Raw genomic sequence first — 14824 nt, 5'->3', positions numbered from 1 at the left:
TCCTGACTTCTTTCAGTGATGAACAGTGATGCAAAAATGTAAACCAAATAAACCCTTTCCTCCCCAAGATGCTTTGGTCATGGTGTTTCATTACAACAATAGTAGCCCTAACTAGGTCACCATGTAAACCTGATGCTCTAAATTTGATCCTAGAGCCCACATAAAGGTAGAACGAGAGAATTGACTCCACAAAATTTGTCCTCCTCTGTCCTGCACATATATACACATCATGGACATACTACATACAGTAGTAATAAAAACAAACAACTTCTATTTACAGAGTAGGGTCTGTAAGAGAGATTCTGCAAGTTATGTTGTGTGGTCCTTAAGAGACTGCTGTCACTAGCCATTTTATAGATAAGGATGTAGAGGCTCATGAGAGACCCACAGGGAGAAAGGGGGTAGCCTGTTGCATTCCAAGTCTTGCTGTAGGTCTTGAGCCCCAGCCAGAGGTGGAGATGCCAGTGGCCTCAGGAGGGCTGCGTATGACCAGACTGTCCCATCCCGTCCTAGCAGGGGCTGTAATCTTTGCTTCACACGGGCGTCATGTCATCAGCACCAAGTCTAATGACACACTGCAGCCCGGGAAATTACAGTGCCCAGGAGACTTGTCCCAGAGGGCCTGCCCAGAGTAATTCCAGAGTGAGGATGAATGCTGGGAAATAAGGGCTGGGGCAGGCTGCTGGCCTTAGGTAATGGAGTGGCATGTGAGGGATTTTAGTTTACTTATGCATTTTTTAGATTGAAAATAGTGAAAAACAAGTCAGGTATGGTACTGAGTGTCTGTAAACCCTGCACTCAGGAGGCGGCCTGTGTTACAAGACTCTGTCTTAAACAGTAATAATAATACTCAAAAGTAATAAAATGAAAAGTTAAAATTATCCACAGTCTCATCATTTAATCCATCTCTCCAGAGGTGACAGGACTAGAGACCCCAAACACTGCCTTTCTGAATTTGGCCTGAGCTAATGAATCTGCATAGACATGATTTTTACAAAAGGAGTTGTAATGGCCTGAAACCTACTTATGTCCCCTAATAACACATCCTGGACATTTTTGTAGGTCAATTCATTTTCATACTTGTCTAGTACTTGGAGCTGAACTTGTAAGATGCCAGTATTCATTTAAAAGATAATGCCACTTTGTATTGAGTTGAAGTGACATTGTGGGCTGGGCACTCTCTTGTGATGGTGGTGGGCATAGACACTGGCTTAAACACTTTTGGAAAGCATTTGGCAGGCTTTGCCAAAGCTAATAATACTGGCATCTGAAATGCATTCCCATACTTTTAAAAAGACATGTGAAAAGCAACACTATTTCAAATGGCCCTACGCTGGAGTGACTTGAAGGCTCATCAAAAGGACAACAGTTGTTTTACAGTGCTCACCAGGAGTGACGGGAATGAGGGAACCATGATGATAATCACTGTTTCTGATGGTCTCAGTGCTGTGTTAGAGAAGCCATGCACCAAGCTGGGGCTGTGCGTCAGTGGGAGAAGGCTTACCTAGTATGCACAATGCCCCCAGTTTCTTGAGTTGTGTCCAGTAAAGAAAAACAAAACAAAACAAGAACCTCATATGGGGATGGTCTCATTTATATACAGTTCAAAACCAGGTGAAACTAATTTTTGGTGTTAGACGTCAGCAAGAGGACAAGGGGACAAGAGAGCAGTTTTGGTTGCTGGGGTTCTGTTTCTTTGTCTGAGGTTGGTCACATCTGGTGCAGTTTGCAAAAATGATTTGTGTACGTTTCTACACACATGTTATAATTCAGTTTGTCTTTTGTTCTTTTTGGTTTTTCGAGACAGGTTTTCTCTGTGTAGCTTTGGAGCCTGTCCTGGAACTCAGTCCGTAGACCAGGCTGTCCTTGAACTCCCAGAGATTCACCTATTTCTGCCTGGGACTAAAGGTGTATGCCACCATTGCCCTGCAGTTTGTCTTTTCTTTAAGCAATGGAGCAGATCAGGGTAGGGAGATGGCTTAGTAATGGAGACCTTTGCTGTGTGCAAGCATAAGGACCAGGATTAGGATCCCCAGAACCACATATATATCGGATGGACATGATGGCCTGCCTGTAGTTCTAGCTCTCAGAAAGTGGAGCCTGGGATCCCCAGGGCAAGACCAGCCATATGGGCAAACTCTGAATTTGATTGAGAGACCCTGACTCAATGAATACAGTGAAAAGTTGATTAAGGATGATTTCTGACATCAACTTCAGGTCTCCACATACACCCATGTACATGTGCTTACACACACACACACACACACACACACACTCACACACACACACACACACACACACACACACACACACACACACACACACACGGAAATGGAAAAGAAAAACAAAAAACAAAAAAACCCAGCAGAGTCATTCATTCCCCTTCAAAAGAGTCAGTCTCATTTTTCCTAGGCTTGCTCCTTTCTTTCTCTCCCTGCACCTTGTCAGCTGCACTCAAGAGAGAACCTTCATTGTGGGGCACAGAGAGAACAACATTGACACTCTGGTTTGAGACTCCCTGGGCCCCCGGGGCCAGCCTCTGTTGAGAGTGAGAGGGCACTGACCCCTGGCTTTCTGGGGTAGGCATAAGGAGCCTTGTTAGTGAGGTAGGCAGTGTACAGCCGGGTAGGGGAGGGGAGAAGAAAAGGAAGAGGAAAAGGAGCAGTGCTGGTGACTGTTCACATGACTTTGGAGGACACTGACAGTCATCCCTGTGGGTGCACAGCTCTGTGAGATGGCAGCTTCTAAGTCCCAGGAATTATGAGGACAGACACACAGGTCGTGATGACAACTATTACTATTACTATTAGCAGCTAATGGGTGAGTGCTTACCTGTGACAAAATCTGTTTTGTCATGTCACTTCCTGGCCCCTTTAAACACCAGGTGTTCCAGCTGCTAGCCAAGCACATGTTGGAGGACCACAGGAAACCTCTACCACTACGGCAGCATCTCCCTCCACACATACACTTTTTTGTGTGTTTTGAATTTTGATTGCCATGTACTCATTTGAGGACTGTGGGACCCTGGGGCACAAAGAGGATGTGGTAGCCTCCAGAGTGTCTAAGTAGGTGAATAACTACATGTGCAACCAAATTTATAATTTAGGAGATGCTCAAAATAGGTGAGTCATTTATTTTTTGTTTTGTTTTTATTCACTATTTAAAAATTAGATAAGAGACTAGGGATGCAGTGACAGAGTGCAGGCAAGACTCTGGATTCGATCCCCAGAGCACAGAGACAAGTTCAGAAAGGAGAAGGAGAAAGATTTCTAAGAGCACCTCTAAATGCACAGAAACTCACCTCCAGTCCCAGCTATCACTGAGAAACTAATTCATTTCTTTCTGCAGTCATCCTTACGTTTCCTCCACATGCTAGGTGCTCACAGGAAACTTGTTGAGTGAATATTTACTATAAAAGGATACTAGAGTGTGATTTAAATTATTGCCATTTATTTTATGTGTATGAATGTTTGCCTTCATGTATATGTGTGTGTCACATGCATGATGGTTGTGCCCATGGAGGCCAGAGGAGGGTATCAGATCCTCAAGCTGGAGTTATAGATGGTTGTTTGCTGGGAATCGAACATAGGTCCTTTGGAAGAGCAACCGGTGCTCTTAATCTCCAGCTTCAGAGGGTGATTTTTTTTTTTTTAAACTGTCCTGATCTACTGCTGAGCTGTAACTTCACTGTCAGTGTCAGCTACTTACTTTCACACCTAGCCCTCCTCCCACAATGCATTGCATTTATGGTCTCACAAAATCTGTCTCTTCTTTCATTGGCTGATACAAATGACTGTGCTAACCAACACCCTCATCTGTCATGGAATGAGACGGAGAGGAATCAGGTAGCAGAGGCAGGGTGCTGCCACCAGCTAGCTGAGCCTTTAGTCACCTCACCTCGGTCCTTTGTCTCTCTCTCTATACCGAATATGGAAAAGAATCACTGTCTTACCCATCCCTGGGGTAGGATTCTACAATTAATGGGAGGACAGGTGGCCCACCTTGTGCATTTGTTTGGTTTTGGTTTTTTTGGAGATAGGGTTTCTCTGTGTAGCCCTGGCTGTCTTGGAACTCACTCTGTAGACCAGGCTGGCATCAAACTCAGAGATCTGCCTGCCTCTGCTTCCCAAGTGCTGGGATCAAGGGCGTGTGCCACCACTGCGCAGCACATATTGTATATTTGTTCACTGTAGTCTGAGAGAAAAATAGAATCAGTGAGGGTTTCAGGATGGGCCAGGATGCAATCCACAGCACATGCATTATTTGTTAATCTGTCTACTGTCACCTGGGCTTGGCCTGGAGAATTCCCCTTAGTTGGGTTTTCTGGAAAGGGCATGGATCAGATTGCTGCTTTTCCAGCTTGCCAGTGGCCAGCACCTGGTCCATCAGATGCCCCCACCATTTTGGAGTCAGGATCTGGCAACAGAAACCATCCTGCAGGAGAATCCTTTGAGTTGTGGGCAACAGCCACACCCTGCTTCTAGGGGATAGTAGGGACCACAGAATAACAGCAGAGTCCAGTGTTTAGTGACCACTGCTGATGTCAGTGGGCATAGAAGAGCCACTTGGGATTCTGTGACTGGTCAGTGTGTTTCTTTAGAGGCCAGCTCTGAGGTATGACTTGGCAGTCATCCTTGAAATGGAGAAACTTTCTAACTCGCTTCTGTGACTTGTTAGGATCCCTTGAGACTTTTTCTTCTGTGCTTAACTCAGCCACAATAATGTCATTTTATGACTAGGAGGACTGACCATGGATAGAGTGGGAGATGGGCTGGGGTACTGGATATGGCTGGTTGAAAAGTCATCCTCCCCCAACCCCCCACCCCCACCCCCGGGACAGGAGGGCAGCAGGGGAATGTTTGCATCTCACTGTGGTGTTGATAACCATGACATCCTCCTACACAGGCCACTCTGCATGGACAGAATAATAGTTACTTCTGCCTCTGGGACTATTTCAGGAGGACTAAAATCATCCTAGGCAAAAGCCTCCACCATGTGGCCTATGCTCCTCCCCAAAACAGGCCTCTGTTGAGAGCATCAGGGTGGGCAGCTTCATTTCTTCCTCATTCTCCTGCCATTGACCCATTATGGGCTTGGGCAAATCCTGGTCCCCAAGGCACAGTATCCTCCCCAAGATAACTCTGTGTGGGCAGAAAGCTGATAAACCCTCTCTAATACTCATGCTCCCTATTGGTGTAGCATCAGGACCCTGGGGCCTCCTCTTCCCACCTCTGAGTCGCTTGCCTCTCTGACGGTATATCTCTGCTCTCCACAAGTGTGTGTGCACGAAGTATGGTTGACGGGACCCTGGAGGCCTGGCTGGGTCTGTGGGTGTGAAGTGGGGACTGAGATCCCTGTATCATATTTCTCTCTGCGTCCCGGGCCATGCCCATCCCTTCACCCTCATCTTCTAAAAACTCTGTTAATCTTCCCTTGGCCTTTGTGGAGCCCGCTAAAAAAGGGGAGTGAGAAAGGACCAGAACCAGGGGATAAGGAAGGAGAGCAGAAGGCAGGGCCCTGAGGCTGCTGGCAGCCACCTTCTGGAAAGCCCCCTCAACTGAGCCCCGTGAAGGCCAAGGAGGCCCCGTCTCCAACCCATTTCCCTTGAACTGGAGCCAGCGGTCCTCACGCATTACTCACTGGCGGGGCGGCCCTGGGCCCCAGCCAAGTAAAACAAGCCTCCAGCCTGCCTGGGGGCTGGTTGGCCTGGGCTTGGGAGGGGAGGGAGGTGCCCACATTATATCCAGCTTGCTTGGTCCTCCTGCAGCTCACCCCAGCCTGACTCTAGGCTCAGGCTCAGACCCAGCCTCCGCTAGTTGGGCCTGATGGTGTCTGGGGAGCCGAGCCTGCTGAGACTTCGCACTGTTGTTCCCAGTGATGGTTCACCTGTCCTCTCTCTCTGCCAAGGGAGAAACTAAGACTCCTACCTAAGCAGCCATGGCTGTAGTTTCACCCAGTGGCTGCCACTGATGGGTCCTGCTAAGGCAGAGGTAGAGGGAGCTCTGCCCACCCTTCCCCAGCGCTGGGTCTGCCTCAAGAGCATCTTTCTGAGTGACTGGCTTTAGCATGGGATGTTTGTTGAGACGATGCAATAGATGACTTGTGGGACTTCTTGAAGGACTGGTCTGAAGGCTCTGGTGGTTGCAGAGACCAGAACCATGTAGTTGGCACCACCTCAGGAGATCAGGTGGGTGCATTTGAAAACAGGGGCAGGAAAGGGGGTGGGAGTGGGATGAAGCTACACTAATGACTTTGGAATGTCCACTCAGTTTGTCTAGAACCCAACTCTTGAGCCATCTACACATACATCCGCCTACCTGTCTTCACACCACCCACACACCTGCCCATATACACACCTCCAGTCCCATACCTATTCACCTACATACCCACATGTTCACCCACACACCTACCTACCCATTCACCCATCTACCCACTCATCTATACACTTAGACACCTAGTCATCTATCCACATATTTGCCACCCACAAATCCATATACCCTATCTATCTACCTACACACTTACTCTCCACTTACCCACACATCTACATACCAACCTACCCACAAACCATCCACACATCCTAGTATCCACTCTCCCGTCCATCTCCCACTCAGCTCTCTCTTCATCCGCACATCTGTCTACACATCCCACACACTTATCCAGTACCCACCCATCTACCCACCTACCTACCCATTGACACACCTGCCTATGAATGAACCAACCCACCTACCCATACACACCCACACACCCATCCATGTGCCCATCTACCACTCACCCAGCCATCTGTCTATCCAAACCTCTCACTAACCCATGTACCCATCTACCCACCTGCTCACTCTTCTACCTAGCCACACTTTCATCCACTGTCTATCCATTTACCCCTCCCACATTCACGTACTTTTCCATCCATCCGTCCATCCATACGTCTATCCAAACTACACATATCTATTGAGAACTTAATGTAAGCCAAGTCTCATATGACTGTTACATACACAGCCTAAGTTATAAGAATCTCAGTACATGTTTGCACATCTATGTTTGTGTGTGTGTGTGTGTGTGTGTGTGTGTATCTGTGTGCACATGCACATTAAGTGCCCCAAAGGCAGATATAAGGCTGCCAGGAAAAACAAAGAGGGTGGTAAAGGTTATGGACTCATTATTATTATTATTATTATTATTATTATTATTATATTATTTAATATTTTATTTATTTATTATGTATACAACATTCTGCTTCCATGTATATCTGCACACTAAAAAGAGGGCACCAGATCTCATAACAGATGGTTGTGAGACACCATGCGGTTGCTGGGAATTGAACTCAGGACCTCTGGAAGAGCAGTCAGTGCTCTTAACCTCTGAGCCATCTCTCCAGCCCCTCTTTATTATTATTATTATTATTATTATTATTATTTGGTTTTCAAGACAGGGTTTCTCTGTAGCTTTGAAGTCTGTCCTGGAACTCACTATGGAGACCAGGCTGGCATCAAATTCACAGAGATCCACCTGCCTCTGCCTCCTGAATGCTAGGACTAAAGGTGTGCACCACCACCATACTGACTATGGACTCTTTGCTGTGTAAGTCTGAGCAAGTAACTAGATCTTTCTGTGTTTGAGTTGCTGCCATCTATACAATGAGAATGTAATAATGCCTGTCTTATAGGGCTGCCCCCTATTGTTTTATAATGATCAAAACCAGAGTTTTGTTCCATAGCCATCAATGTTTAGTTTCATCTGTCCCTGTCCAGTAGTGTGATTTTTCTCCAGGGCTTTACTGGGATGTGGTTTCCATGGCATACAATCTGCCCACTTAGAGCATGCAGTGAAGCGGCTTTGAGTATATTCAAAGGTATTTCATGAACAGCTGTCACCACTGTTACTTGGTCTCTCCTAAAGAAATCTTGTATACATTAGCTATTGCCCATCTATTTCCCAGAGCTTTATTTATTTTTAGTTTATTTATGTGAGGGTTTGGTCTGCATGTATGTAGGTGCACCAAGTGCATGCTGTGCCCATGGAGAGAGACACTGGATACCCTGGAGCTGGAGTTCCAGCTGGTTGTGAGCCACCATGCAGTGCTGAGAATCAAACCCAGGTTCTCTGCAAGAGCAGTGGGTGTTATTAACGCCGAACCACCTCTCCAGCCCCTACATCTCTCCCAAGAGAGTCTAATCATATTGTCAGCTTCTCCACACAGAAGTCATCAGGAATTTTGACTGAGATCCCACTGAATCAATAGATCAGTTTGGGGATGTCATCAATTCTTAAGATGTCAAGTATCCTCCACCAAGAGCAATGGCTGCTTCTCTAATTTTTTAGATTTTTTTCTTCACTTTTTTCAATGTTTTCTATTTCTAGAACATAAATTTTGCATTTCTCTTGTTAAATTTTGAAGCAGTTTGTTCTTTTTAATGCTACTGTCAATTTAAAAAAAATACATTCTACTTTTGGATTTGTCTATTAACTTTTCAACAAGTGCTTATGGTGTTCAGTGTGGTGAGGGTGCAGGGAGATAAGCAATGACCGAGTTTTGAGAACTGGTAAGATTGTGAATGGAAAGTAGGCCAGTGGATTTGGCCTCTGGCTTTTCTTGTCTCTTCCCCTTCCTGGAAGCATGGCAGAGGAGGGTGTCCTGCAGAGGAAGAAGAGCCCTTCAGAGTTAGGAAGGGACTGCAGAGTTGGCTGAAGGAAGGGACCTTTCACACGGGGAATTCACCTGCCCATTCTGGTTGTGTCAGAGGCCACAGTCAAAGCACAGATTCCAGGGAGGATGATGAAGCTGCTCTCTGGAGGGGGCATCTTAGAGAGGCCTGAGGGCTAGCTGGAGGGCCAAGGAAGGAGGACTCTGTGTCTTCCCTGCTAAGGAGTTCTGAAGGGAACAGCTTTGCTCCCCGCTCTTCCTCTACTTCATTGCCTCTGGAGGCTCCATGCTGTTTCTGTTGTCCCTCTTCTCACTATCTTTTCCCCTTTCTATGCCTCTCTAGAAGACAAGTAGGGGGGCAATGGGGCCTTTTAGGACTGGGATTGTGCAAGACCATGTCCATCTGAAGATGGGGAACAAGAGAAACAGTAGGCAACTGTCTCCTTCCTGTTACTGCTTCAGCCTGGGCCTCTTACCCTGAATAACTGTTTCACAAGCCGGACAGTTGCTGTTGGCCTGGCCAGTCAGGGGCCCAGGACTCCAGACAATCAGTGACAGCCTGTGCATCCCTCTCCCTTCTCCAGGGCTTCTTTCTTCTCCTTGATGGCTGGAACTCCAGTTCCTCATCTCAACCACAGCTTCTTCTTCATCTCAGACCCTGTGGTACCTGGGAGCAGCCTAGAGCCCAACCCCAAAGCTGTCATCCATCTTCTGCAGTACCAGATCCTCTGAGCCCGCTACCCTCATGTCACAGGCCAAGCCACAGAGGGATGGCCTAGGTCAGGATGCACTCAGTACAGGCCTGGTAGGGTGCAGGAGGGATGAGGATGCTGAATAGATGTGATTGCTTTTGGTCCTCTATTCAGGACCCTGTATATGTGATACACAAATATCGTGCCTAGGGCTGGAGTCACATTCTGAGAAGGGAGGTCGGTGTATCTACAGGTATCAGGAAGGTGACTGTGGATACCCTTCTTTGTGACTGGAAGGAGGCTTTAGTGCCATGCGTAGACAGACTAGCTGCTCTCAAGGAGCAGTCTGGCTACAGGGCTGAAATGAGATGTCTCAAGGTGATGCTGAAGAATTTGGTGGCCAGATCATGAACCATGGCCCAGACTGGTGGGGTGAACACCATCTGTCATTTAGATATGTGATATCAGGAAAATGATTCCATTCCTTTGGGCCTTCCTTTCTCAATGATAGATGGGTTGATGGCCAGACCTTACACTCAAGTGGGGATTTGTAATTGGATGATCCTTTTCAGTGAGGACAGTTCTGTGCAGTTTTAAATTTTGCATCCCCAGTAACCCTAGTAACAACTCTACCTCCAGTGTGACAACAAAAACATCTCCACATATTGCCAATAAGTGTTCCCTGATTGATGGGCACTCACACATTTAGTATGTCTAGAGCAGCACCTGCCCAGAGGCAGCAACTTAGCTATGATTACCATAGGGACAAAAGCAAAGACAGAACAACGTGTTCTATATTAATATTATTATTAATTATTATTTTGTTTTGTTTGTTTTTCAAGACAGGCTTTCTCTGTGTAGCTTTGGAGCCTGACCTGGAACTTTCTCTGTAGACCTGTAGACTTTGGCTTCCAGAGTGCTGAGATTAAAGGTGTGTGCCACCACTACCCAGTGAGACCATCTGTTCTTAAAAAATGTCATCAATGGGCTAGAGATGTGACTTAGCTACTAAGAGCATGTGGAGCTCTTTCAGAGGACCTGGACACCCAGTATCCCATCTAGGGGGATCTGACTCCTCTAGTCCCCAAGGGCCACATTCATGTGCCCTACCTCCAATGTGCACATATGGAGGTCAAAAATCAAATTTGAAAGATGTCATTAGTGGGAGCTGGAGCATGGCTCAATGGTAGAGCTCATGTTTAGCATATCCTAGGCCAGCAGAACAAAAGGAAAAATAAAAACCAAATCCCCTCAGTGTCCTGACCAACTCATCTCTATCATTGGATCTGCTAACCAGAATGTGGCTTTGGGGCCCCCAGTGAGTGCACTGGGGTGCATTAGGATGCTGGAAGACACGAGAAGCAGGAGGCTCAGCCACTGCTCCTCTCAGGTTTCCAGAGGCTCTGTCTCCCATCAGCAGGAAGCTCACTCACTTTAGAGCTTCTCAAGGGATCAGAAGAAAGGGCCCACGGGCCTGGCACCTGTGTGCCCAGCAGCTCATGAATTTGTTCATTGGGGAAAAAATTCACCAAGGGCTTCCTGTGCACCAAGCATCACTTGGTACATCAGAGAGAGACTGAGCAGTGGCTTAAAAACTCCCAACCTTGGCTAGATAGACGAGGGAGAAGGGCATTGACCATGAAGCTAGAGGTTAGGGACACTGGTCAGGGATGGGCTCTAAAGAAGGATGGTGTGCTGTGAAGGATGGGTTTAGATCAGTTTATAAAGGACTTTTAGTGTCAGCTTAGACACACACACTAAGACACTCACACAGGCCTCTGGAGGACGGGGCTCTTGGTGGGGTTCCTTCAGGCAGGGCCCAGCCAAGGTTCCTGCTCCTCCCTCCAGCTCCACTACATGGCAGGAGCAGAGGCTCTGAGGGGCTGCTCAGACAGGGCCCTGGCCCTGACTCATACCCCGCCTCCAAGGGGGGCTCCACCTGCACATAATTAGAGCTTGTCTCCAATCACTTTGAACTGCATGGCAGTCAGACAGCTCAGCTGGGGGAGCAGTGTGGCGGCCTCTCAGCTCTGGCGGGAGGATGGGCCTGTCCTCCAGACACCGGGTAACCAGGAACCCTTGGGGGCAGAGCAGGCAGTAGGGGCAGGCAGGGTCAGGCAGGACCTGGCAGGAAGCCAAACCCATGAACCCTTCCTCCTTACCTCCATCTTGGCTCCTAGCCTCTTCCTAGGGTTTGCTGGGTGGGGCCACACTCACAGTATTGTTTAAAAACAAAAAAAGAAAAAAAGAAAGAAAGAAAAGGAAGAAGAGAAGAAAAGAAAAAAGAATCACTAACAGGCTTGGTGGAGAAGAATAAGCCGACCGAATCATGGTCCTATGAGCAGCCAGGTTCAGGCAAAATGGGCGTGACTGGTTCAGAGTGAGCAGGAATGCAGATCTGGGCACTCAGATGCCCAGTCAACAAAGTCACATGGCAGTTCCCTAGAGCTCAGGAATCCCTTTGTCTTTGAAGGGAGTTGGGACTGTTGAACCCTGCCTGCCCCAGGACCTTGGGACCAGGCAGCCAAAGAGAGGGTGCAGGGTAGCTAGATGTCTGCATGATGAAGCAGGGCCCAATACCAAATGTGGCATTTGGGAACTTCTAGGGGGATGGGGGGAAGTCTAATCACAGTGACTTTTATCATCCAGAATATGTATCTCCCAAGCAGGTCCCCTTCCTCATGGTCCCTATTTCCACTTGAGGTCAGGGAAAGTAATGAGGCTTAGCCTACCTCCCCTTAGTTAGATGATGAGTGAACAAGGCTCTGAAAAGGATAGAGAAGAATGGAAGAGAATCTGAAAACCCAAAACACACTCCAATGCTTCGTAATATCAACTTTTCACTGGCCCCACTGGAAGCGTAGCTATGCAGGCAGCTTCTCAGCCCTACCTTAGAGCTAGGTCTTTGCTCTACCCTTCAGGAGCACTTGGTGGGGGGTCACAAGCTTCCTCTGATACCCCACCCCCCATCTCTAGCACAGTCCCCTGGAGGTAGTGGAGGAGTGTGATTATATAGCATAACTTCTCTGTGAGGGTTTCCTTGGTACTGCTGATGTCACATAAGAACACATGCCCATGACACATCAAACACACACGAACTAGCACACGTGTGCACTCAACCATATCTTGCTGGGCACAGGTAACTCTTACACACATGCACACACATGTACACACAGGCAGATAGATGCCTTCTCTGGAGCCGGTTCCATCACCATCTGAGGCCAGTGGGGCAGGCCAAGATGTTATTACCGGGGTGGTAGTGGTTGTTATAAAGGTCTTAGAGAAAGCTTGGGGAAAAAAAAAAAAAAAAAAAAAAACATCAAACAGAGGCCAGCAGCCTCAGATAGCAGAGGCGACGGGCCCTTTGGGGCCCTTTCCAGTGCAGACCTGCCTCCTCGTTTGCAAAAACGACTTATTATTAATCTGTGATTGAAACTGTAATTATGCCATCACCGGGTCAACAAGCTGGAACATGGTTCGGGCTGGCAGGACTGCAGGGAAGTGTGTTCTTCCCCTCTACTGGGACCAGGCTGGCACCTTCCCCAGCATGTGTATGCAGATGGGGTGGTGCACTTGCCTGTAATCTTAGGCCCGCCCCCTTGCTGGGCACTGGCTCTGGTTGTGGAGATGGCTGACTCTCACCAAAGTCTGCCTGGGAGGTGTGGCTATGGGATGTTCCTCAACAGACAGCAGCCTTTTCAGAGCCCCAGCCCAAGAGGAACAGAGGAGAAGGGGCTTTCTGGAATGATAATCTTTCCAGCATGCCCTAAGCAATGGGCCCTTCCCCAATGGACACAGCTAGCCTGTTCCTGTCTCCAGGTCCTCTAAGGGTTGGCTGGCCCCCAGCTTCATAGCATATCTTCTATTGACTACTTATCACACATCAGATCTAACACAAAATGCTTCCTGTTCACGATGTTATTTAATCTTAGTTGATTTTTTAAAATAATATGTATGGGTGTTTTGCCTGCATGGATGTTTGTGCACCACATGCAAGCAGTGCCCAGAGAGGCCAGAAGAGGGCATTAGGTAGTCTGAAACTAGAGTTAACTGATGGTTGTAATTCCCCCATGTGGGAGCTGGGAATTGAACCTGGGTCCTCTGGAAAAACAGATAATGCTAAGCCAGCTCTCTTGCCTCTTATTTAATCTTTGTAAACCACTTAGATCCAACATGAAGTAAAAGATCAGAGCTAGCATCACAAATAAGGCAGCTGCAGCGGGTGGAGTTAGGTGCCTGTCTGGGCCTCAGAGTGGGTTTTGAAGCCAGGTCTGCCCATAGACTGCCTATCTCTATCTGCCCTGCAGCCAGCTTCTGGTGAAGTTTCAGCATGCCACCTTTATCCTTGGCCATTTATCTCTGTGCCTTCAGCTGCCCACTTCTTCTCTGCCCACAGCTGCTGCAGGATGGGATCATCTTGATTCTAATCTCCTACCTTCTATCCTGGATCAAGATGCCAGTTAGGAAGCCCAGCTCCCATGGCTCTTTCTTGGATCCATGGACCTTCCTGAGAGGTGTCACTGGAGAGTGACAAAGTTCTAGTCCACACAGCATACTCTGGGGTCAAAGGGAGGTAGCATGGTTATGATTATGTTTGTGACAGGGATGAGAGGAAGGTCTTTGAAACAAGACAAGAATTGTCTGAGCCTCTGGCCATCATTGATAAAGTGGATGTAGCAAGGCCTACCCTTCAGGGTTACTGGTGGGATAAACTACAGGACATAGCAGGGAATGCTGATGTTTCCTAAGTTCCCTTTGAGGACAGAGATACCACACTGGATTGTTTCATAGGGGACATTCTCTGCATCCCATTCCAAATGGCCAAGTACAAGATGGTTTTAGGACAAGAAACTGATGTGTCCCCCCTTCTCAACCCTAGGTTCTTTTGTATTTCATGACCCACAAATATCTCAGTTCCCTTAGTCTTGAGCCATTCAGCTCCCCGAGAAAGTCCCTTACTTTAATAAAGGCTTACTTCAGTCTCCTCCTATTAGGGCCTAGGCTGTGTGCCAGGTTCATTTATTTATATAGCAAGCAGGGTCCCATGTTTGTCACCTTCTCTTAACCAAGAAGAGACCTTAAAAGGCATTATAATCTATGGGGTCTCCAAACCCTAGATCTCTGCTCACCATAGCTTCATGGGGCAGGGAAGTTACTTGAATAAGGTCACATACCCAGGAACAGTAGACAGAGATTGTGTTTTCTAGGGCTAGACCATCACCAGAAACACATTACTGACTTCAGAAAGGAGACCAACTCATACACTACTCACCAAATTGTGGGGCAGTTGCCTTTGGAGGGTGGGGCATAAGCAATAGGTCATGACCTGAGATGTTAGTGACCTTATCAATGGAGCAAAGGTCAAAGGTCTTTCTTGAGTGAACAAGTCTGTGGGGTTTTCGGTGGTTATGCTTTGGCAATTTTGTTTCATGGAGTGGTGTTAGGATAAGCCCAGTTGTTGCAAGATATTTAATTACACTGTGTAAAGATGTGT

The sequence above is a fragment of the Cricetulus griseus genome, chromosome 2 (assembly GCF_003668045.3).
Source record: "Cricetulus griseus strain 17A/GY chromosome 2, alternate assembly CriGri-PICRH-1.0, whole genome shotgun sequence".
NCBI classification, from domain to species: Eukaryota; Metazoa; Chordata; class Mammalia; order Rodentia; family Cricetidae; genus Cricetulus; species Cricetulus griseus.
This window is presented reverse-complemented; position numbering follows the sequence as displayed.